General features: G+C 49.4%; 1 protein-coding gene and 1 non-coding gene across 8 annotated transcripts in view; one reads left to right on the top strand and one right to left on the bottom strand.

Annotated features, from left to right (window-relative positions):
* The window catches only part of BICRA (BRD4 interacting chromatin remodeling complex associated protein), a 74,497-nt gene that overhangs the window by 38,352 nt on the left and 10,076 nt on the right, over positions 1 to 26,069 (bottom strand). For 2 of the 7 annotated variants that reach the window (XM_043435352.1, XM_043435350.1), the window contains exon 2: positions 2,160 to 2,329. The exons of 3 other annotated variants lie outside the window; for them this stretch is intronic. The gene's annotated coding sequence lies outside the window, so the exon portion shown is untranslated. Of the gene's footprint in view, positions 1 to 1,814; positions 2,138 to 2,159; positions 2,330 to 26,069 lie in introns of those variants that run through there. 2 more of the 7 variants (XM_043435351.1, XM_043435353.1) reach the window with 2 other exon arrangements.
* On the top strand, positions 19,164 to 19,292 carry LOC122421852. The gene has a single exon (XR_006263660.1). It is a non-coding gene; the product is annotated as a small nucleolar RNA SNORA11 (small nucleolar RNA).

Below are 26,069 nucleotides of genomic sequence, written 5' to 3'. Positions count from 1 at the left end.
ATGGACCCACCCCATTTCGTCTTTTTGCAAATGAGTGAGTAGCTTCTGGTCCCCAGCTTGGCTTACTAAGTCTCTCCTTTCCCATCAATGAGACCAGTGGCTACTCTGGCCTCACACCAGAGGTCCATACGTGGTCTGGCTCTCATCCTGGGCTCTGTTCTAGTCCATCGGTAGAATGTCAATTTCAATTTATTCCCTAATCTCAGAGATAAAACGTAATCAGTTGGACAGGCAATCAATCCACGGACTGACACGGCGTAGGATGTGAGGCACAGTCCAGACAGCAAGACGCCTCGGGAGAGCACAAGGTCCCCAAAGCAGAGACTCTGATGTCCCTTTGCTGGACGACACAGCCTTCAGTAAGCTGGCGAATATCACACTGCCAACCTTTAACAAAACTATCCTCACAGAAAGAGACAGAAGGCATAAAAAAGTACTCACAAAGAAACCAGGAGATTAAAAATAATAATCTATGGACACAAAAGGTCACATATCATATGATTCCATTGATATGAAATGTCCAGGTGAATCCATAGAGATAAATTCCAACCAGTCCATCCTAAAGGAAATCAGTCCTGAATATTCACTGGAAGGACTGATGCTGAAGCTGAAACTCCAATACTTTGGCCACCTGATGCAAAGAAACCATTCACTGAAAAAGTCCCTGATGCTGGGAAAGATTGAAGGCGGGAGGAGAAGGGGACGACAGAGGATGAGATTGTTGCATGGTATCGCTGACGCAATGGACATGAGTTTGAGTAAACTCCGGGAGTTGGTGATGGACAGGGAGGCCTGGTATGCTGCAGTCCATGGGGTCGCAAAGAGTCGGACACGACCTAGCGACTGAACAGAACTGAGGGGCTGCAGGGATGAGAAATGACGATAAACTGCTTAATGGGCATAGGGCTTCCTTTTGGGAAAGGGAAATTATCCTAGACAGATGGGAAGGCAGAACTAGACAAAGGCTGCTTAACATTATTAGTGTAACTAAAAGCCACTGACTTGTACAGTTTTAATTGGTTATTTTTTTTAATTGACATATAGCTGATTTACAACCTTATTAGTTTCAGGTGGGCAGCAAAGTGATTCAGTTTTTTATATTTATATAGATTACTTTTCAGATTATATAGATTGCTTTTCCCCTTATAGGTTATTTCAAAATATTGAGTATTGTTCCCTGTGCTGTAGAGGAGGTCCTTGTTGTTAATCTTTAATATATAGTAGTGTGTTTATGTTAATCCCAAACTCCTAATTTATCTCTTCATCCCCAAACTGCTAACTTCATGCCATGTGAATATTAACTCAAAAAAGGAAAACAAAGTTAATGTAAGTAGTAAGTAAATATAAAGATGACGGTTCTGTTCCTACTATAAGCTCTTTCTGTCTGTGTATGGTAGTTGCTCAGCTGTATCTGACTCTTTGCGACCACATGAACTGTATGTAGCCTGCCAGGCTCTTCTGTCCATGGAATTCTCCGGGCAAGAATACTGGAGTAGGTTGCCATTCCCTTCTCCAGAGAAATCTTCCCAACCCAGGGATCGAACCCAAGTCTCCTGCATTGCAGGCAGATTCTTCAACGTCTGAGCCATGAGGGAAGCCCCGCAAGCTTTTTCTAAACAATGTTAATAATAAAATCAGTAATGTTTTTAGCAGAACTGACAAAAAGTTGACTGAAACTTTAATTATCAAGAACATTATTCAAAATACAGACTTTAGGTTTTCTTGTTTTCTGACTTCAGTTTTTATCATTAGTGATAACTACGGATAAATACAACATTATTTAAAATGTTTGATTTCTAAAAAATCTTCCTTACCTGTTTTATAATAAGCAGGTGACGCTTAAGAGCCTGGACTTTGGAACCAGACCCTCTGGGTTCAAATGCCACCTCTGCCACTTAACTGACCTGTGACCTCAGGCAAGTTACTTCAACCTCCCTGTTTTCTTTCCCTACAGTTTCTTTCCCTGTAAAATAAGATTAAAAGTAGCACCCACATCAGAGGGTTGTGAGCCCTAACATGAATGGACGCATGTAAATAGATATGCATAAGGCACATGCTTACCATTTTTACTGCCAAGAATGCAGACTCAAAAGCTGTTGTAGCCTGGCCAGGCAATCAAGGTCAGCATCAACCTAATAAGTCAAGTTGACTGTACATACCTTTGATGTGATAAGATGTGGAAGGGCAAGGGCACTTCCTCTCTGCAGTCTTCTTCCCAAACCCCTAGGCCCTTGTGTAATCGAGGGAATGTTGCTCACGTGTGTCTGACTCTTTGTGATCCCGTGGACTGCAGTCAGGCTCCAGGCAAGAATACCGGAGTAGGTTGCTTCTGCAAGAATACTAGAGCAGGTCCCTTCTGTAGGGGACCTTCCCAACCCAGGGATCGAACCTGGGTCTTCCTGCATTGCAGGCAGATTCTTCACCAGCTGAGCCACCAGGGAAGCTCAATCACAAGGAAAAAAAACATCAGACAAATCCCTAGAGAGGCGCATTCTCCAAAACTCCTGACCAGCATTCCCCCCAGATGCCAAGGTCACCAAAAGGAAGGAAAGTCTGAGGAACCGTCACAGCCCAGGAGAGGGAGGTCTAAGGAGACAAAAGGACACATAATGTCATCTATGTAATGGGGTGTCCTGGGTGGAGTCCTGGAAGAAGGACATCAGGGGAAAACTGAGGAAATCGGAATCGGTTCTGAAGTTGGGTTGACAGGAATGCTGCTTGGCTATGACAAACTTCGACCAGGTCCTATGCCTTCTGTCCCCCCGATTCTGCCCTGGTTCTCCTACAATCTCACCGCCACACGGCGCCCAAAGGGACCCTGTCTGCTCACGCTGTCCTCTGCTCAGAGCCCTCCTGTGATGCCTGCCTCACTAAAGTCTAAGTTCTTCTGCCCCCATCTCGCTTCTGGCCTGGCCTCCCACCCTCTCTCCCTCCTTCAGTCCCCTCCAGCCACACCAGCCTGCTCCGCATCCCTCCAAGGCATCAGGCACACGCCTGCCTCCGGACCTTTGCACCAGATCAGAGATGCTCCGCCTGTGGACAGCTGCGGGCCCCACCCCCTCACCCAGCACTTCCACCTCCCTCAGCCCTGCTCTGCTTATCTTCAAAGCTCTGATCACCATCTCAGTGTGACTGTGATTGATCTTATCCATCGCCTGATCGGCTGGGAGGGGTGAGCGCCAGTTGTTTTGTTCCCGCCGTGTGTAACAGGGACTGAACGACAGAGGGGGACGTTCTCAGGGGTCACGGCTGACGCTGAACAGAGGTGGTGTGTGACCAGGTTTTGGGGAGGGCGTGGTGGCGGGGGGAGCATACAGCCACAGGCAGACCAGGGACCCGTGGGGCTGGGCTGGGAATGGGGGACTGGCCATGTGGATGAGAGCAGGGACCCAGAGGGAACCTGTCAGTGGCAGATGTGAGGGGTGAAAGGTCACGGGGGGTGGGTGGGGGGGATTTGGACCTTAGCACAGAAAGCTGATCAGAGAAGGAGGAATTGAGCAGAGGGGCTGATGGGGCCAGCGCTACAGAGAGAGAAAGAAGAGGGAGAGAGAGGGGAGGTGGGCGCATCTCTCTAGGACGGGGGGCCGGGGGGGGGGTTGGAGGCGGGGTGGGGGGAAATGCTCCACAGGACTCTCCACCCACCCCTGCCCAGCACAGCAACCCAGGAGGCAAAATAATCCGGTCAGTCTACACCAGTGGCTTCTGCCCCAAATGCCAGGAGCCACCCCAATACAGAAGACAACAAAAACTCCAGGCAAGTGTGCAGAATGTTTGCAGACCCTGTCCGGATGAACCCCATCAAGCTGGTCAGGACACCGTCCACTGAGGCCAGAACCTCAGGCAGCTCCATGGACGTCGTGGACAGCTTGCTCACGGGCTCTGTGGAAGAGGACATTTCTCCAGTCCGCAGAGCAAAGGCTGAAGAGTCACAACAGCAGCGGGATCTGCAGGGTGGATTTCAATTCTCACCCAGGAAGGAGGATTCTAGAACATGGGATGTGGAGCACACCTCTGTCAAGGGAGGGGAGCCTACAGACAATATCTACCTAGCATCATATGAAGCCAGGGGCTCCTCTTAATTCCACCCTTGTGAATAATGGCGCAGATATAGAACATTCTAGAATGTTCACACCACCCTCTAACTGGAAACAACCCAGATGCCCATCAATGGAAGAATGCATGAATATGCTGTGGTTCGTCCACACAATGGAATACTACACAGCGATGAAAAAGGAACAAACTACTGGTACACATAACATAGAAGCATCTCACAAACATGCTGAAAGAAAACACCCCTCTGTGGTTTCATATACAAAGTATACACCCATTCTAACTGTGGAGTTAGAATCAGGACGGTGGTTCCCTGCGGGCGGGGGGTGGATGGAGGGACTAGAAAGGGTTGAGGCATCTTTTAGGAGGTTTTCCAGGTGACTCAGCGGTAAAGAATCTGCCTGCCAATGCAGGAGAAGCGGGTTCGATCCCTGAGTCAGGAAGATCCCCTGGAGAAAGAACTGGCAACCCTCTCTAGGAAATCCCATGGACAGAGGAGCCTGGCAGGCTACAGTCTGTGGGGCTGCAGAGTCAAACATGATTTAGTGACTAAACCACCACCACACCACCACGTTCTGTTTGTTTTTTTAATCTGGGAGCTGGTTACATGGGTGTGTCCAATGTGCAAAAACTCACCCAACTGGGCATTTATAATGGTGATGGCCCAGAGGCATAGGGTTCATTTTGGGGGTGATGAAAATGCTCTAAATGGGTTACAGTGAGGGTTACACACCTCGGCGAATATACTATAAACCAAAGAGTTGGACATTTTAAATGGGTAAACTGTATGGTGTGTGAATTGAAGCTCTATAAAGTTATTTTTAAAAAACAGTAACCATGAGAGTGTTATCTTACCATTGCTGGGTAGAACACGTTTTCCACTTTTCTGTATGAACCCTCTATTTCGCAATTTAAAAAGAAAAGTAGAGACTTCCCTGGGAGTCGAGCGGTTAAGACTCTGCACGTCTACTGCAGGGGTCATGGGTTCAATCCCAGGTCAGGAACTAAGATCCTGCGGGTGACCACACCCAGTCACTTGATTTTCCCCATTTTACATAATGAACACTGAGGCAACACCCCCCCTGAATGCGCCCCAGGTCACAGAGCGGGTCTGCCCGGAAGCCAGGCTTTGGGTTGTTAGGGGGCTGGGTCCTCTGGAGACCCTGCTTCATTCTGGAAGGCAGAAACAGGAGAGACCGGGCTGGTGGCGGGGGTGTGGCTGGGACAGACCTTCCAGCCCTCTCCGCTGTGCCTTTGTGCCAGCAAAGACTGCCTGCTTCTTTGCCAAAATCATTCCTTCATTCACCTCAAAATCAGTAAATATTCCCCAAACCCACATTATGCCTGAATTTCTTCAGTAGCCTCCTCACCGGTCTTCCTGCCCCCACCCCCAGTTCAGGGACCTGGTTTGAACCCAAATCACCTCCCATACCCGCTCTCCTCCGAATCCAAGCAGAGTTCTGGTCTCATTCGTCAAAGTAAAGTCCTCTCTGTGACCCACCAGGCCCCTCAGGACCTTCCCCTGTCCCCTCTCCTGTGTCCACTCACCTCGGGCAACACAGGCCTCCTCAACTTCAGGTATCTCCCTTCAAATGTCGCCTCTGCGGTGACCTCACCTGCTCTGACCCCTGCCTTGGAAGCGCAGCCCCAACCTTCTGCACCCTGATCCCTCGTTCTCCTGCTTTATCTTTGTTGGGAAACTTACTGACACCTGACATAGTAAATCTCTTACTGACTTACTTGTTTATTGTCTGTCTCTGAAGTAAACACTTGGGAAATACTGGCTAAACCTTGGCTAACCATGGACAGCTGTGCAGGTCGTACACTGCACAACCCTGGCCAGGGAGGGTGGGGCATTCCTATTTTAGGACACTGTAGATTCAGGTATATATATAAGGACAATTTTCTGACAGATGGCAGAAAAGGGTCATAAGAAAGGGTGTCTGTTTTTAGTTCCACATAGGCTGGTGGGCTACAGTCCATGGGGTTGCAAAGAGTCGGACACGGCTGAGTGACTGAGCACACACACAGGCTCGTGGTGGCCATAATTAAAGAAACAGGTGAACTGTCTCTTCAGATGCGCCCAGACTGCCCCGGTTCAGATCCCACTCTGATTCTAAACACCAGTGTGACCTTGGCCAAGTCATTTCTTTCTGCACCCCAGTTTCCACTTCTGAAGGGAACCATAACACCTCCATGGTGTTGTACGAGGATTAAATGAATGAATATGTGTAGAATACAAGACTGGGGTGCCGAGGCTGTCCCAGAGGAATATGCATTATCATCAGGAGTAACTACTATTCCCAAATCCCCAGGCTCAGGTTTCAAAAAATAAAACACAGGGGCTTCCCTGGCAGTCCAGTGGTTAAGAATCCGTACTTCCACTGCAGAAGGCGTAGGTTCAATCCCTGATCCAGGAACCAAGATTCCTCATGCTGCGGAGCAACTAAGCCTGTGAGCCACAACTACTGAAGCCTGCATGCTCCAGAGCCCATGCTCCACAACAAGAGAAGCCACTGCAATGATATCGCAACTAGAGATTAGCCCCCCACCATCCCCTACAACAAGAGAAAGCCCGCACACAGCAAGGACGGCCCAGCACAGCCAAAAACAAAATGCATTTTTTAAAAAATGGGAATGATGATGTCTTCCCTGGTTGTTCTCATAGTCATAAGATTAAAAAAATGAAAACATTTAAAAACTGTTAAGTGTGATGCTACCAGCCTCATACATGTTCGGCTTTGGGTTTAGAGCATTCGTGAGGAGCCCTGGAAATCTAGGGGCCGTTCCAGCAGGGATCCAGCGCTGCCTGCTCACCTCAAGGACACAGCCTCTGAGCCTCTCCCCTGGGAACAGCTCAGGGGGCACTAACTCCCAGTGTGCACGCCCCACCCAGAAGACACCCACTTGGCCAGCTCCCCAAACTCCCCTGCACTGAGTTTGACCTCTGGAAATTTGCTCTTGCCCTCAGCTCTCAAAACATGTCACTCTTGTCAACTGTGCAAGAATGACTGTCCCAAGGGCAAGAGGAAAAGCAGATTGATGGGGAGGAAGGATGCCAAAATGTTAATAAGGCTTTTCTGCCCTGGGAGACAGAACAACAAGTCCATTTCGTGTTCTCAGCGTTTCTGGAACTCTGTATATTCCAATTTCTTCCCCCTCCCTGCCCTCCCTCTTTTATTTCTTCTAATGATCTTGCATTACTTGCTGCATGTTAAGAGACTGTGTTTTCCTTTAACTTTTTATTGACATCACACATCTCCCCAGATGCTCATATTAGAAGCGTAATGGATTGTCAAAAAATGAACACGCCAGCCGCTGGAAGCAGAACAAGACAACCAGCCAGCAGAGGAAGAACTCCAGCTGGTCTAGAGAGCAGGTTCAGACTTCACTGGTGGTCCAGTGGTTAAGATTGCACTTCTAATGTAGGGAATATGGGTTTGATCCCTGGTCAGGGAACTAAGATCTCACATGCTGCATGAAAAGTGTGGACAGATCTTGATCTATGGAACCTGGGAATAAGTAACAGGCTGTTAAGTAACATACTGTTCTTTCTAATTCTGTGTACATTTGGAACTTTTCATTAATAACATTTTTTTTTTTTTTTTACTGTACACATCCTTTGTCCAGCAATTCCACCTATGGGATTTTAACTTACACTCTACTCACATTGATGGCTCAGCTGGTGAAGAATCCACCTGCAATGCTGGAGACCTGGCTTCGATCCCTGGGTTGGGAAGATCCCCTGGAGGAGGCATGGCAACCCACTCCAGTCTTTTGCCTGGACAATCCATGGACACAGCAGTCCATGGGGTCACAGAGTTGAACACAACTGAGCAACTAAGTGTGCACACACACACACACACACACTCATATTGATGCAAATCAACAGTTGTACACACAGTGCCTCACTGTAGTCTTGTTTGTCATACATAGCCTGGAACTAATCAAAGTGTCCAGCAGAGGGGCACTAGCTTCAGTAAATTAGGGTCCGCCAGTGGAATAAATACTATGCAACTGAGAAAGACACAGAATTTGACAAGTTAGGGTATATTATTATATATCCTATATATAGGTATATTATTAAAAATTAATAATATATTAATTCCAGGGTATATTATTAAAAGTTAAAAGCAAAGGGCAGAACAGTGTTAGAATAACTTGCCATTAGTACCTTAAAAAATAGGGAGGTGTGAAGAAAAAGTGGGGGGCGGGGAGAGAGAGAGATGCTAACACAGGCAGAATGTCTGTTTAGAAAGAGGTCCCCAAACCATAACCATTTACCTCTGGGAAGAGGACGTGGATACAGGTGGCTGGGAGACGGTGAGGGGCAGAGAGGGGGTGGGGCAGGGAGGGAAGGAAGGCTTTCCACTAAAAATCTTTGACGTTATTTGAGTTTTACACTTGGGTGCGTTGTTTCCTATTATTATTATTATTTTTTTAATGTTTTTAAGCACCAAAGAAAATCGGTTTCCTAAGCGTGGCCCTGACCCCACACATCTGCTCTGAGACTGGAACAGAAGGATCAGGTGGTCCCCTCTGTTCCCTCTGGGGATGGGGCGGCAAGTGGCGGGTTGGGGCGGGGGGCAGGCATGGCTGAGACTTAGCAAGGAGAGCAAAGTCACCCTGTGGGGCTGCCCAGGGCTCCCTGGAAATGATTTCCAGATTTGGGAGCCCTTGGCTGAGGCTGGGGGAGGGGGAGATACAACTCAGGAAGAACTGGGGGAGGAAGGGGAGGAGGCGGCGGGGGAGGTCTGTGTACCTGCGAGAACACACAGGAAGAGCAGGCCTGGGCAGGGGGCGGCTGGAAACGCCGAATCCCACCTTGGCTGAAGAAAACAGCCACCAAGTAGCTTCATTCATAATAGACAAAGAGCAGAAACAACCCGAACGTCCATCAATGGATGGATGGATGACGCGGATGCAGTATGTGCGTACAATGGAATACTACTCAGCCAGGAAAAGGGAGGAAGCACTGATCCATGCTACGATGTGGATGAACCTTGAAAACAGTATACAAAGTGGGAGCAGCCAGACACAAACGACCACATGTTGCGTGATTCTGTTGGTTCGAATGTTTAGAAAAGGCAAAGCCCCAGAGTCAGAAAGTGGGGCTTTGTGCCAGGGGCCGGATAGATACAGGGTTTCTTTTTGGGTAATGAAATTGTTCTAGAACTAGAGTGTGGTGACGGTTGCACAATTCTGTGAATGTACTAAAACCCACTGAATGAAACGCTCTAAAGGGGAGAAATGAATGGGATGCAAGTATCTCAGTGTTGAGAAAGAAAAAGGAACGAAGCTCTGAGACATGCTTCAACAGGGGTGAACCTTGAAAACACACTGCGTGGAAGTCAGACCCCAAAGGCCGCATAGTGGTGGATTCTATTTGTATAAAATGTCCAGAGGAGGCAAGCCCGGAAGAGACAGAGAGCAGATTAGGGGTTCCCAGGGGCTGGAGGGCAGGGGGAATGGGGAGCAACTAAGGGAATTGGGGTTTCTATCAGGGAGGATGAAAACGTTCTGGAACTAGACTGGGGATGGCTGCACAACTCCGTGAACATACAAAACACCAATGAATCGAACTCCTTCAATGGGGGGATTTTGTGGTATGTAAACTATATCTCGATTCAACTGTTTACAATTTGAAGCAAGGAGGGGAACTTCCCTGGCGGTCCAGTGGTTAAGACTCTGCCTTCCAATGCAGGGGGCGGGGGAACCAAGATCCCACATGCTGCGAGGTGCGGGAGAAATAAAGAAATAAATAAGCAAGGGAAAGAAGAAAGGCAAAAAGAAAAAAAAATTTTTTAAGCAAGTAAAAAAAAAAAAAAAAGAAACTGGTCATGCAGCCCACCACCACCCCCACCCCGACCCTGACTCCCAACCCGCACTTCCCAGGCCACACATCCTCCCAGGGCATGTCCCCTCAACACGACACCCCCCACCCCGGCAAACACACGGAAGCACCTGGACCCCAGCCTCCAGTCCTGGCTGTACTTCCTGGGTGCCCTACAGGATCCGGGGGGAACCCCATCGCCAAGGCAGGTCCCTGGGAAGCCTCCCTCTGGCTGACCCCGGAGGGCCCCCACGAGAGCTGAATACAAAGCTTTAACCTCTCATTCCACCCACCCTGCCCCCGCCCCAACCCCACCAAAGCCAAAAATGGGCAAGAAAACACAGAAACCACAAAGGCCTGTGAAATGTGCTGGGTTTGTAGAATTTCTTAAGTGTGTAAAGTGTTGATCGCAGAGGCATAAATGCCTTTAGACTTCAAAAACACAAAACCCAGCACACGGAGGAAACTTCCTGCTTCAGCAAGAACTGAAAACACAGCCACACAGAGCAAGTCGGGCCCAAGGGGCTGGAGGGAAAGGACCTGAGGGAACCCCCACCCCACCCCTGGCTCCCACCCCCCACCCCGGCTTTGCGGTGCCTCACGAGGTGAAGCTGGTTAAGAGGTGAGATTTAGGACTGTTACTTCCGCAGGAGGGGACAGGAAAACCTGCATGGTTCCTTCAATGATCCTTTGATGAAATAATAATCTACAGACTAAGTTCTTGCTTCAGGCAACTTGCTTCAAGCTATTGATTCCATAGCATTCCTGGGAATCCCTTTCTCAGCTCACCTCTCTGAAGCCCACCCAATCCCTACCCTGCCCCTCTTGCCCCGAGGACAATCTACCTTTCCAAAATGCTGAGAAGCTGCTTTCCCACCAGGCAGAGAAAAAAACAAAACCAAAAACATCACATTCACTCACTCGAGGAGTATGCAGTGAGCACCAACTATGCCCCAGGCCCTGGTAGACCCCTCATGGAAGAAACAAATCCTAAATTGGTAAACAAAGTCACTTACAAGGTGATATTGGCCAGCAGTCATTGTTCAGTCATGTCCAACTCTTTGCAACCCCATGGACTGTAGCCCACCAGGCTCCTCTGTCCATGGGATTTCCCAGGCAAGAACACTGGAGTAGGTTGCCATTTCCTCCTCCAGGGGATCTGACCCAGGGATCAAACCCAAGTCTCCTGCATTGCAGGTGGATTCTTGACCACTCACTGAGCCAACCTGGGAAGCCTGAAGTGAGGAGGGATCCCGGCAAATAGGTAGGGGGAAAGCATCCCCGACAGAGGGAACAGTGAGTGCAAAGGCCCTGGGGGAGGAATGTGCCTGACTGGCAACAAGAACAATTAGATCGTTGGGAAGTGGGTGGGAGGTATTAGAAAGGATGGGGGAGGGTGGTGGACAGGTAAGGTGGGGAAGTGAGGGGTTTTGGTTCTAAGTGTTCTAACCTTCCAGAAGCGCCTCAAAGCCTCCAACATGCTTCTGCGTCTGAGCCTGGGATATATAAGGGGACCAAGGCAGTACTCTCTCAAGAGTCTAGAAGTTGCCAACAGTTCAAATTTTCTCACATTTCTACTTTCATTTTTTTCATTGTTTTTCAAATTGTGGGTTGCAAAATTTGAGCCGTGATGCAATCAGTGTAGTGGGTCTCAACCATCACTGAAACAATGAAGGAAAAACAATTGAATAAAATCGGAAAAACGGATTGCTGAGGGACTCAAAAGTGGTTAGGCTAAGTGTTCCACAAAACTTTGTTTCAGGGGTATATGTGTGTATCTCTCCTGGATCACAGTGTGAAATATGTCTCATCAGAGACTACAGGTTCAAAAGTGAGAAGAACAGCTAATCCAGATATCCCTTCCCACAGATCTGAAGCCTTCGCACTCATTCGACTGTCCACCCGGGCAACTACAAATATACACCCAATATGGTAAAGACTGTTGTAGGTCTCTCCCCCCACTCCCCCTGCCACCAACCATTTTCTTTTCCTGGACTACATTTCCCAGCACCCCTTGTAGCTGGGTGTAGCCACGTGACTGAATTCTGGCCAACAGAATATAGGTAGAAGCGACACTTGGGTTTTCCAGGCCTGGCACAAAAGACATCCCTCCACGCTTCTTCATCTACAGAGGACCCCAAAGACTAAGGGGAGGGCAGAGCCACACGAGGGAAGGAGCCTGGTTCTCTGGATGGATGCAAGTGAGGCCGCCCCAACAGAAACACCCTCCTTGGTCTATAACATGTGGGAGAAAAATACTTTTAAGCTGCTTAATACACTTAAGCCACTGGAGAATAAAGGACTTATTTGTTAACAGAGGCTAGCATTACTTGTGCTAACTTATAAATGCCGCCGCCCCCCGCCCCCCCGCCACCCACCGCACCCGCCCCCTCCCCCAGCCAAATGAAAGCTGGTTAACTCAGCAGCCTGCCAAATGAAGAACCTTTTTGCTGACGTCCCAGAGAGGGAATGAAAGGAAACTGAGTCTCTGCACGTCCCAGAGTAAACCAGGTGTGCCTGGCTGAGAAGAGCCTATTGCGAAGCATCAGGGTCACGTTCAAGGACAGAGATGTAACATCCACAAAATGCATTCTAAGTCACAACAGGTTCTTAATTTGAAAAGAAACACAAACTCCATGATGAAGACACAAGTTGCACCTCCAGCCCAAGACCACATCAAAATTAAGCGCGCCCATTTAGAAACCACCATTACCGGAAATGATCTGAAGTTGATGTAAAATGTCATGTTAGTTTCAGGTATACAACACAGTGATTCAGGCTTTCATGACAACCCTGCATCCTTATTTCACCAATGAGGAAAGCTGAAGCCAAGAGCCAACTTGACAGCAGGAATTGAGGTTTACCACAGGCCATTACAGTGCTCAATTTAATTCCACATGACCCCGGAAGTGGGAGCCTAGGCTAGGTCAAAGGAGGGTGAAGACGCCACCTACTAGGCTTTCCTGGTGGCTCAGCGGTAAAGAACCCACCTGTCAACGCCAGAGACACAAGAGACGCGGGTTCGATCCCTGGGTCGGGAAGATTCCCTGGAGAAGGAAATGACAACCCACTCTGGTGTTCCTGCCTGGGAAATCCCATGGACAGAGGAGCCTGGTGGGCTACAGTTCGTGGGTTCTCAAAAGAGTCAGACACTGCTCAGGGACCAAACAGCAACAACAAACACCGCCTACTTTATCTACTACAGTGCCCGGCACTGGCAGGAAAACAGGAAATTTCTGTTGAATACATGAGCAAACAGCTGCTCTTCTCCCTTTGGACAGATGAGGTCATAAGGACCAGGGATGGCAAGTCACTGACTCAAGCTTACCCCGTACGTGAGGGAACCACAGCTCAGATGAAGCGCAGACCCCCCCCTCCCCGGCTTCACCCTGTCTCCTCGGCCAGTCTGTTCCCCAGCGTCCCTGACACCCACTCAGGGCCTTTCTTCTGCTCCTCCCAACCTCTTCTCTCCCTGCTCAATACACTTGCTTATGGCTAATTCACATCCTCCCAAGTTCCTCATTCACTAAATATTCACCCATTCAGCAATTAAAGCTCGGGACATGTGCTGCGTGCCAGGCTCTGGTCTAGAAGCTGGAGGGACGGCTGCGAACAAGACAAAGATCCCTGTTCACTTGGGGCTTACGTTCTGGAGGAGGGTAAGGATCAAGACAAAAAAAGAACAGTATAACATATTCAACTTCTTATTTACAAATATTTAATTTATATATATTTAGTTCCTATTTATTGAATAAACATTAATAGATATTTGAATTGATGTCATATATAGAATTATTTATCAATAGAGAATCTGCCTGCCAAAGCAGGAGATGTCAGAGACGTGGGTTTGATCCCTGGAGAAGGAAATGGCAACCCACTGCAGCATTCCTGCCGGCGAAATCCCAGAGACAGAGGAGCCTGCCGGGCTACCTGCCCATGGGGTCGCAAAAGAGTCAGGCAGGACTCAGGGACTAAACACCAACCATGTGATATAAACAAATATGATCATTTCAACGTGTCATCAATATAAAAATAGTGTTAATGGGGAATTGACTCTTTCCGCCTTTCCTTCTAAGGCTTTGAAATCCAGCATGTTTCTCTTCTTGAAAACGCACAGCTCATCCAGTGGGCAGTGCTCTGGCGAGCAGAGTTCTTGCGTTTTTACTGATTGGCAGGAGCCACGAGAGGGCTCTGAGCAGAAGGGATGTGAGCTGACTCAGGTTATAACAGGGTCCCTTTGGCTGAGTGAGGGAAAAGGCCGGTAGGGGGCAGGGGATGGAGGGAGCCCCGGGCGGGAGGAGGAGGCTGATCTCAGGCGGGAAGTGATGGTGGCTGGACGGGGCTGGGGGCTGCGGAGGAGGTGGGGAGAGGGGACAGATCGTGGAGGTCTTCTGCAGGCTGAGCTCACAGGCTACGCTGGTGGACCAACGGGGGACAGAAGACAGGCATCGACACAACATGTGAATAACAGAGGCGTGGGGGTGGTCAATTTCGCGTCATGTGTTGCTTATACCCCAACAAGAAAAATTCAAATTGGGAGTTCCCTGGCGGTCCAGTGACTAGGACTCGGTGCTTTCACTGCCAGGGCCCAAGTCCGAATTCCTGGTCAGGGAACTGAGACCCCCACAAGCTGCGCAGCATGGCCAAAAAAAAAAGAAAAATTAGAGAAAGAAGAGTCAAAGATGACGCCAAAGAACCTGACCCAGGTCAGTGGGAGGATGGATGGACCAAGATGGTGACAAACTGGAGAGACGCAGGCTTTGCTTTATTGGCCGCTGTTTATTTGTGTGTGTGTGTGTGTGTGTGTGTGTGTGTGTGTGTGTGTGTGTGTGTGTGTGTGTGTGTGTGTGTGTGTGTACAACAAACTGGAGAGACGCAGGCTTTGCTTTATTGGCCGCTGTGTCTGTGTGTGTGTGTGTGTGTGTGTGTACAACAAACTGGAGAGACGCAGGCTTTGCTTTATTGGCCGCTGTGTCTGTGTGTGTGTGTGTGTGTGTGTGTGTGTGTGTACAACAAACTGGAGAGACGCAGGCTTTGCTTTATTGGCCGCTGTGTCTGTGTGTGTGTGTGTGTGTGTGTGTGTGTGTGTGTGTGTACAACAAACTGGAGAGACGCAGGCTTTGCTTTATTGGCCGCTGTTTATTTGTGTGTGTGTGTGTGTGTACAACAAACTGGAGAGACGCAGGCTTTGCTTTATTGGCCGCTGTTTATTTGTGTGTGTGTGTGTGTGTGTGTGTGTGTGTCGGGGTGGGGAGGGGGCGTGGTAGGCAGTGGGGAGCTAGGTGTCAGATGTGCCTATGAAACAATCCAGGGGAGTGTTCAGCAGAGCAGGATGTGCGCATGCTAAATCGCTCAGCTGTGTCCGACTCTTTGCGACCCCATGAACTGTAGCCCGCCAGGCTCCTCTGTCCATGAGGCTTCTCCAGGCAAGGGTACTGGAGTGGGTTGCCAGTCCCCTCTCCAGGAGATCTTCCCCAGGGATCGAACCCAGGTTTCTTGCGTCTCCTGCGTCGGCAGGCAGGTTCTTTACCACTAGCGCCACCCAGGAAGCCCAAGAGCTGGAGGGGCTGGAGACAAAAGTGAATAACCTCTGCTCCCTGGCCCGCTTGCCCTTAACTCCTCTCATGACCACTGCCACAGCGTGGCCTCCCTGGACACCGTGTCTATAGGCACAAGCAGCATCGTATCACAAGGGCTGGCCCTTCATCACACTCCCCCTTCCTCCCTCACCACCAGTCACGGCCCAACACAGACTCCAGACTCTTTCAGGGTACAGCTTCCAGAAGCTTTCAGGGTACAGGCTTCCAGAAGCCTCTTTACCCACTCCTCCCACCCACCCGGCGTCCTTGCCCTCGGAACCCACCAAGGCTCAACGCGGCTGCTCATTTTGCACGGTCTATGGAGAAGCGCAGAATCTGAATAGCAAACACCACCCAGTATCACTATATGGGCAACATGCACCCTGCAGGGTGGGCCAGCAGGTGACAGAATCCATGTGCTTAGAGGTCCCCGAGGCTTTGTTCAAAACCCTGGAGGGGACATGCATTTTGAGCAGCAGATTCTTCTACAGACTTGGCCAGATGCTGCGATGAGCACGTGTCTATGATGGAACACCCACAACTGGCTGTGGGATGCCACCGGGACTCAAACGCTAATATTTCTGCAGCCAAATATATGAATATTCACACAGAGCACAGAGACAGACTATAAATAGCCTGGCTTCAGGTCAGGTGCCTGACGAGTCACCGCAGGTGAACGCCTGTTATGGCCACTGATGGAGGTGGTGTTACCCTGAGAGTTCGTCTTGCTCTTGCTGCTGTAAGAAGGGAAGGGTCTTTATGTTAAGCATGAGGCTTCCCCAAAGTCCAGCAGCGGGGCGCCCCTGAGCCCAGGTCAGACAAACCTGGCTTCAGATCCCTGCACCACAGTTTTTCTGACACCAAGCCACTGACCTCATTTCTCTGGGGTCTCAGTCCTGAGGGGTCTGGAAGGAGCTGGCTGTTGCCTACAAGCCTTAAATTAATAATGATGACAGCAGCAATACCAGTAACAGAAGCTAACCTTTATAGAAGGGCTTCCCTGGTGGCTCTGTGGTGAAGAATCCGCCTGCTAATGAAGGAGTTGCAGGTTTGATTCCAGGGTCGAGAAGATCCCCTGGAGGAGGAAATGACAACCCACTCCAGTATTCTTGCCTGGAGGATCGCCATGGTCAGAAGAGCCTGGCGGACTATAGTCCGTGGGATCGCAAAGAGTCGGACATGACCGGTGCCTAAACAATGGAGCCTGACTGGTACAGGGGGCCCCGAGCGCCACGTGGCCACCACCTCATTGACCGGACCCTTATCACCCTCCAGGGAAGCGGCATCTGTTTTTTTAATCCTCTTTTAACAGAGGCCCGGTGCAGTTGGCCCAAGGAAGGAGACAGCTTGGGGCTCCAAGTCCAAGTGTATCTGCAACAGGCCCTAAACACATCCAGAGCACCAGCCCCTAGGTCAGGCCGCCCAGTTCCTGATGTTGATCCCCTCCCAGTGGGGATAAATTAGTCAAACAACCACTATGTGCTGTCTGCCTCCCACTGAACCCTCCCAAACAAGCCCCAAGGGGCAGGTACTATTATTTTACTCCTCAACTGTACCCCGACATGTCCCACGTGGAGGGGGAACCCCCACACACGTTCTCCAGACCAATAGAGTCCGTCTCCGGATCCAGCCAGCACTCACGCCACCCAGGCTGGGCCAAGCCTCCTTCCACCACCTAGAAGGGCCTCTGGCCTCTCCTTTTTTGGTTCCTCTGAAAGCTTTGCCTTCCTCTGAGTCAGAGGCCGCTCCAGAGGCTGCCCCACATCTCCAAGACAAAAGTTATCTAAGCAGCGGGACCTGGCTTGATTCTCAACAGCAACTCCAGGGTCTGGCACATGCCTGGCAGTGAGCAGTCACTCAGTAAATTCTGGCTGCTGTCTGCCAGGGCTGAGAACGGTGAGGCCTTTCTGGAATGCCACTTGGCACTGCCTCCCCAAACCTCAGTGCATGCTTCCCTTTGCCTTGGCAAGTCCTCCAGGAATCTGGCCGATAGAAACCCTCTTGCACAAGCCACTGCAGGTGCAGATACAAAAATGTCCAGGTCGGATCACTCCCCAGCTCAAAAGCCTGCTGTGGCTCCCATCTCCCTCTGAATGGGAGCCCAAGTCCTGGTCAAAGATGCAGAATGGAAACGCTAGGGTAGCAGAGAGACAGCGTGGTTCAGCTCCTAGTGGAGGTAAGATGGAATGCCAAACTGCTCAAATTAAAGGAGTCAGGAAATGAGAGAAAAAGGAACAAAGGACCCTGGAGATAAACTGAAAACTAACAGCAAGATGGGAGACTTCAATGCGGCCACATCAGTAATGAGGGCAAACACGAATGGTCCAACCCTGCACCGTCCACTCGGAGCAGTCTCACGTGACTTCCTAGCCCCGGAAACAGAGCTGGTCCAACAAGATGTCCTGAGTGGAAAATACACACTGGATTTCAAACACTTAAGTGTGGGGCGGGGTTGGGGGGAAGACCACACAACACCTGTTGGCAAGGATGTGAAGCAACTGGAACGCCTGTGCACTGTGGTGGGAATGTGAAAGGGTGCAGCTACCGTGGTCAACAGTGGCTCCTCAGAAAGCTAAAAAGAGAATTACCAGATGACCCAGTGATTCCATTCCCAGGTATGTATCTGAAAACACTGCAGGAAGCACGGCTCAAATACTGGTGAGGAGGCTCAACAAGATCAGGAGACCGTGCCACCTAACACCCTTTTTGTTGAGTCACTCTGTCGTGTCCGACTCTTTGCGACCCCACGGGCTGTAGCCCTCCAGGCTCCTCTGTCCATGGGATTCCCCAGGCAAGACTACTGGGATGGGTTGCCACTTCCTCCTCTAGGGGATCTTCCTGACCCAGGGATGGAACCCGTTTGTCTCCTGCATCTCCTGCATTGGCAGGCAGATTCTGTACCACTGAACCACCCAGGAAGCCCAAAGACACATACAGGCTCACAGTAAAACCTGGTGGCTGAAACAAAACAAAACAAAAATCCATTGAGTAGAGGTTAAATCAATTATGGAATACTCCTCTTCTAGTTTGCTATAGAAAGAGTTCTAGCGGGGCAGGGGAGAGGGAAGGATTCAGAGTTGGGGATTAGCAGATGCAAACTATTACATACAGAATGGATAAACACCAAGGTCCTAGCGTACAGCTCGGGGAACTGTACTAAATAGCCTGTATAAACCATAATGGAAAAGAATATGAAAAAGAATGTGTGTGTGTGTGTGTGTGTGTGTGTGTATGTATATATATATATATATATATATATATATATATAAATTGAATCACTTTATTATACACCAGAAACTAACACATTATAAATCAACTACACTTCAATTAAAAAGGAAAAAAAACATGTAAAAAAATACATGTAAATCCATGGCTGATTCATATCAATGTATGACAAAACCCACTGGAAAAAAAAATAAAAAAAAAATAAAAAAAAAAAAAAAAAAACAACCAGGGAACAATTGAAAAAAAAAAAAAAAGAGGGTTGTCCAGTGACTAAGACTCTGAGTTCCCAATGCGGGGGGCTCTCGTTTGATCCCTAGTTAGGGAACTAGATCCCACATGGTGCAACTAAGACCAGGCATAGCCAAGTAAATAAATATTAAAATGAATAAATAAATAGAAAAAAAAAGAATGGAGTCCTAGATTGCTGTCATGGAAACAATTCTAAGACATTTGTTCAAGTTAGAAAAGCCAGGTGTGCGGTGTGCTCAGAGCAGGGGGCCTGAAGAAATGGCTCATCTGTTTATAACACACCCGACAGGAACCTGGTTCACTGTGACGAGCGGCACAAAACGTGTGGCCTTCCTATGGGCAGAAACCCGACACGTGCACCCTGCTCCTCCACGTGGCGGCTGGGCAGGGCCAGTACTGGAAGGAAAGCCTCGGCACGCAGTGGGGGAGCTTGCCACCGGAGCCTGTCCAGTCCACTCCTGGGTGGGCCAGGAGTGGTCTCAAAAATGGTCCAAATCTCTCATTTCAAGGAGAAAGAAAAAGATTCCAACTGTGTGCCATTCTGCAAAAGGCAGAACTCTGGAGACAATAAAAAGATGAGTGGCTGTCAGGAGTTTGCAGAGAGGAATATACAGAGTATAGATGTTCTCATGAGCAGTGAAAGTGCTCTGAGAGACATTACAATGATGGATACATGTGGTCATACTTTGTCCAGACCCACAGACTATGCAACACTGCTCTGCTCATTAAAGTGAACCCTAAAAAAAAAAAACCAATAAATAAAGTGAACCCTAAGGTGAACTTGGGGACGTTTTGATTATGTGTCAATGCAGTCATCCTTGGCCTAAAAACAACAAAAAAAGAGGTGCCATTCTGTTGATAATGGCTGTTTCACGTGAGGGGAGGGGGAATATGGGGAATTTCTGTACATTCCTGTCAAGTTTTACTGTAAACCCGCTGTTGCTGCTGCTAAGTCGCTTCAGTCGTGTCCGACTCTGTGCAACCCCACAGACGGCAGCCAACCAGGCTCCCCCGTCCCTGGGATTCTCCAGGCAAGAACACTGGAGTGGGTTGCCATTTCCTTCTGCAATGCATGAAAGTGAAAAGTGAAAGTGAAGTCACTCAGCCGTGTGGGACTCGTAGCAACCCCACGGTCTGCAGCCCACCAGGCTCCTCTGTCCATGGGATTTTCCAGGCAAGAGTACTGGAATGGGGTGCCATTGCCTTCTCCATACTGTAAACCTAAAACTGCTTTAAAAAAAGAAAAAAGGTCTCCAAAACAAAATTTAACACTCAGGATAGACATTTTTGGCAAAACTTTTTTTGCTTTTATGTATGTATACATATTACATATGTGTGTGTTTGTTGGATTGTGATATAAAATACTATAAAATTTGTGCTTTTAAAGTGTAAAAAAAAAAAAAGCCAGGTGTAAAATGATTCATATGAAACATTCGATTAAGAGGGGAGAAAAATGTAGTCATAGAAAAGAGGGGCAGAATGAATGCACCCAAACCCCTCACAGAAGGCCCTCTGGAGGGGGCAGGATAAGGAGACAGTGAAAAGACTTTCACAGGGCTATATATGACTTTTTTTCCCCTGTATAATAATTCATATAGATCTGCCTTCAAATTGATAAGCCCCAAAGAGTAGTGGCTCAGATGGTAAAGAATCCATGTGCAAAGCAGGAGACCCAGGTTCAATCCCTGGGTCTGGAAGATCCTCTGAAGAAGAAAATGGCAACCCACTCCAGCATTCTTGCCTGCAAAAATCCCATAGGCGGAGGAGCCTGGCAGGGCTCCACAGGGTCGCAGAGTTAGACATGACTGGGTGACTAACATTTTCACTTTTAATTTCGAAGAGTTAAATCCTAAAGGAACTCAAACCAGTCAATCCTAAAGGAAATCAACCCTGACTATTCATTGGAAGGACTGATGCTGAAGCTCCAATACTTTGGCCACCTGATGCGAAGAGTCGACTCACTGGAAAAGATCCTGATGCTGGGAAAGACTGAAGGCAGAAGGAGAAGGGGACAACAGAGGATGAGATGGTTAGATGGCATCATTGATTCAATGGACATGAGTTTGAGCAAACTCCGGGAGATGGTGAGGAACAGAGAAGCCTGGTGTCCATGGGGTCGCAAAGACTGAACAACAACAAGAGTGAAAGATATCTGACATTAGCTTCCCTGGTGGCTCAGATGGTAAAGAATCTGCCTGCAGTGCAGGGGACCTGGGTTCAGTCCCTGGATGGGGAAGATCCCCTGGAGAAGGGAATGGCTACCCACTACGGTATTCCTGCCTGGAGAATCTCATGGACATAGGAGCCTGGTGGGCTACAGTCTGTGGGGTCACAAAGAGTTGGACACGACTGAGCGACTAATTCACACTTTCACTTTAGCCTCAGTATCCAGTGCAGAACCCTTGAAACAACACAGAAATCATCCGGAAACCACTCTACCCCTTGCTACTCAAATGTGTGGCCCCAGACCAAGGGCAGCCTTGGTGTCCCCTGGGAGCCGGCAGGAAATGCAGAGTCTGAGGGCTGCCACAGACCCTGTACTTGAACAGGTTCCCCAGGGGATTTGTGCTCAAGATGGAGAAACTGTTGACCTGCAACACAGCCCAACCTGTCCACACCAGCAGGTACAGACTAAAGGCTAATAACAGCAACCAACACTTACAATGGGCTTACTGAGTGTCAGGCCCTGGATGGTACCTTATCTCAATGAAACTCCACAGACATCCCAATGGGTAGATCGTTTCTGTCTACAACCCCATTTCTGCAATTCTGACCTCCAAAACTCTCTAAAAACCAACTCCCTCTTTTTCCCCCTTTTACTCTCACTGGGGGACGGGGGATGGGGGAGGCAAAAGTTGACCTGCCATGACTATCCTTCCATATCCCACTTAGTATAAACAGTCACAGATATACTGGGTGAAGTTGCTTCAGGCTTTTCAGTAAGCTGTTCTGGAAAAACCCGAAAGAACTTTTTTGGCCCACCCAATAGTAGCAGCAGAAATAGTATTTGCTGCAAAAATCTTTAGCCTCTTTGAGGAAGGAGAGCTGCCCTGCCCGGCTGGGAGCTGTTCTACCTCATCTAGCCTGCCCTTGGCTCTGAAATATTCTGAATGTTGAAACACCACTGAAGCTGGTTATTGCCATAAATTTACAGCACTTCTGCTGACATGTGACGTCATCTATGAAACCTCTGCGAGGCAGGCTCCAGGCCCCTCTTGCTGATGGGGAAACAGGCTGAGAGGGGTGGAGGAGCCCCTGTGCCCAGCCAGATCTGCCTTCCAGAGTCCTGACCCCTTTGGGCAGGCCTTGCTGACTCACACTCAGTCACCCACCCGGCTCCATCACAAACTCACAAACACATCCGTTGCCTGGAGGAAGCGCAAGGTTATGTTAATGAAGACACCAAGGAGGGGAGAGAGGGAAAGAGGAGGGAGGGAAGCCTCCTGCTGAGCCCAGGCCTCCACTGGCTGAGCTGAGACCCACCCGAGCCAGATCCCAGGGCAATAGTGGGAAGGGGGAAGGGCAGCTTCTGGATTGTGGGCTTTGGTCCTGGCCCCTGTAACAAGCAAGCAGTGAGGCTTTATGGCTAAAGGCCTGGGCTCTGGGGCCAGACTGAGTAGTCTGGGAGGCAGAGTTGGGGGCAGGGGTGGGCGGGAATCCCCTCTACTCTTCAGCACCTGTGTGACTCCGGGCAAGTGTCATTTAATCTCCTGGGCCTCAGTCTCCTCATCTGTACAACATGTAACTTGTTCAGTTGCTCTTTGTGACTCCATGGACTACAGCACGCCAGGTTTCCCCGTCCATCACTATCTCCCGAAGCTTGCTCAAACTCATGTCCATTGAGTCTGTGATGCCATCCAACCATCTCATCCAGTTGCCCCATCTTCTCTGGTCCTCAAGCTTTCTGTACAATGGGGTTGCCCATTGCACCCACTCCTAAGTCTCCACGTGCGTAACTGAGTCAGGACTTGTGAAGGCCCTAGACCAGTGCCCAGCATCGAGTGAGCTAGTATTAGTGTTGCTATGGTAACTGGACCCACCCCTCCCTCACCCCCACTGAAATCCTCCACCAAAGGTTGGGATGTAGAGTCAAGCATGCATTTTTCTGGGGGGAAGGTCGATGGCCTCCAAACAGGTTCCCCAAAGAATCCTCCTTCCCCCAAACTAAGGACCACCACCTGCTCTTAATCGGGCAGAAACAGCTTCACTTTGGGACTTCCCGGGTGGTGTTATTGGTAAAGAACCACCTGCCCATGCAGGAGACCTAATAGACACAGCTTCGATCTCTGGGTTGGGAAGGTCCCCTGGAAGAGATGGCAACCCATTCCAATATTCTTGCCTGCAGAATCCCACGGACAGAGAAGCCTGGTGAGCTACAGTCCATGGGATCGCAGTCAGACACAACTGAAGTGACTTAGCATCAGTACGTGTTCTTAAGACCTCTAGAGATAAGAGGCGGCTGCCTTCTCCCAGGCGCAGCAGGACTGCCAAAGCTCCCTCCCTCCTAGCAGCTGGCGATACCACCAGCTTCCCCTCAACCTTCTCCTCCCATCTCCAAGCAGGTCCACACTGGCCTCCTGAACTCCTTCCCAACTACACAAACACCCTTCTTATGCCTTCACTCCCCTCTCCTCCTCATCTCCTGACCTGTAAGGAAACCTCACTCTTGAGCCCAACCAGCACCAACGCCCCCCCCCCCTGCCGCCTCTTCTAGAATCTTCCTTCTCTCCTTTCTTTTTCTCTAAGCCTGCTCCAATCCAAGGAATCTTTGTCTCTAAGCCTGTCCCCTCTTTCATGCAGTGAATACTGAGTCTGGACTTATTCCCAGTCAGGTCCGAGGGACAAATTCTGACAAGGAAATAAACCAAGGGACATGAATGAAGTTGGACAGGGTCATCAAGGAAGGCTTCCTGGAGGAGAGGGTATTTAAATTGAGGCCTGCAGGACAGGACGAGGAGCCCAGAGACAGGAAGGAGTGGGTGAAGATGAGGGCAAGGAGAAGCAAGAGCAAAGGTGGGAGGGGCAGGAACCAGCTGGGTGCCTGAAGAAAGCAAGGTGGGAGGGTAAGAGATGAGGTCAAGGAGATAAGCCCAGGCCAGACTACTGGGCTTCGGGAGGGGAGGGGAAGGGAGGGGAAGGTTAGACTTTCACCTGAGAACACTAGGGAGCCATAGAGGATAGCAGATATATAGATATAGGTATAGATGTAGATAGATAGATATTTTCAATCTCAGGCTGCCAAGAGCCCCATCTGCCTGCCTTCCTTCCATCCATCCATTTATCTATTTATCCACCTATCCATCCAGCCATCTTCCATTCATCCATCCCTCTATCCCTGAAGCCATCCTTCTTTCTCAACTCCTCACCATATTCCAGTCTGCCTCGGGCCCCTATCTGCCCATCAAACCCAGGCTCCTCCCTCCCTCTCAGTTCTGGCCAAAGAAGTTCCCACCTCTCCTGTCCTCTCCCTGAGGAACTGTCCCCATCCCTGGGGCTCGAGTGATCAATCCAGGTCGTCGTTTCTCACTCGCGATGCTTCCAGTTCATTCATTTCTCCTGTCTGCACCTTTCCACCAGCCAAGAGGGTGCTGGAGTTCTCTTCTCTGGGGTTTGTGCTCCCCAAACCAGATACTGCTACAGTGTCCCAGGAAAGGGTACCTGCATCCACTCAGTCACTCAAGGCAGTGACCTTGGATCATCCCAGAAACCCTCTTTCTCTTCTCTTATGTCCCATCAACAAAATCAGGGCACCCCAGATCTCAGTCCCAGTGTCCTGGGCCCTCTTTCCCTGGAAGTTTTATGCAAAGCATCCCAGGGTCCTCTGCTAGAAAGGGCCTACAGCCCAAAGCCCCCTCCCAACCCTCCATCCCTGAAGCCCCCCTCCTTCAGGAAGCCTGCCCTGATGTATCAACATACCCCAGCAGTCCTGCCTCCTCCTGGCCAGCCCAGGTGACACTCCCAAGATACAGATCTCACCTAGCTGGGAGGATGGGTGTGTTTGGGGCTTACTCCCCTCCCAGTCCCTGAGGGTAGAGCTCTGAGACCAGGGACAGGAGAGGCCTGCTGTGCAGGTCTGAATTAACTAGCAGGATGCACCTGGATTCAAATCCTTGCTCCACTAGCAGCTAGCAGTGTTGACCCTGGAAGAGACATTTCACCTCTGATAACCACACCCAGTGGAGTCCCACAGCCGGAAGAAGCAGGAGGCGAGATGGACTAGTGGCAACACGGGGCGGGGCCTGAGAGTGGGAGTGCTGGGCGAAAAAGACACAGAAGAAGACCTCTGGAGAAAGCAAAAATCCACCACACAGAGCGAACAGTTTGCCAGGGCACTGAACAATCTGCCAGGGCAGAGGGCCAGGAAAGGGGATGGGAATAAAAGGGGATTTTATACAGACTTATAAATCTATATTTGCAGGTATTTGAATATAATATATACATTTATTATATGCTCATCATAGTGCTAAATTTACATTTACTATTAAACTATTATATAAAGTACAATGATACAGAACATATGGAAATGTGTGTGTGTGTGTGTGTGTATATTTTTTTTACTGCCTGTTTGCTTAAAGCAGGCTTATGTTAAGAACTCCCTTAAACAAATCTCCCTCTTCTTCTACAGGGCCTTCCCAGTGGCTCAGTGGTAAAGAACTCACCTGCTAATGCAGGAGACTCAGGTTTGATCCCTGGGTTGGGAAGATCCCTTGGAGAAGAAAATGGTAACCCGCTCCATTATTCTTGCCTGGGAAATCCCATGGACAGAGGAGCCTGGCAGGCTACAGTCCATGGGGTCGCAAACAATCGGACATGACTTCATAAACAACAACACTCCTGCTACAGAGTTTGGCCCAGAAATGGGCTCAGTGTCCCTGTGACAAATGGAGACCCAGTGCCCTGCTCCTTAATGATCTCAAAAAAAAAAAAGCAGGACTGTGGAAGGGAGGCGGGGAGGGAAAAGAGTTGGGCGGACGTCAGGGAATTCTGCTCATCCGACTAAGGAGACAGAAATCTGACAAAGAGAAACAACGCTTCATGAAGTAGTTTTGAGACGTAGGGGGCAAACCGTAGGCATTCAGAAAAGCGAAAGTGTGAGTCACTCAGACATGTCTGACTCTTCGCGATCCCATGGA

This window comes from Cervus canadensis, chromosome 18, assembly GCF_019320065.1.
Source record: "Cervus canadensis isolate Bull #8, Minnesota chromosome 18, ASM1932006v1, whole genome shotgun sequence".
Classification (NCBI taxonomy): Eukaryota; Metazoa; Chordata; class Mammalia; order Artiodactyla; family Cervidae; genus Cervus; species Cervus canadensis.
This window is presented reverse-complemented; position numbering and strand designations above follow the sequence as displayed.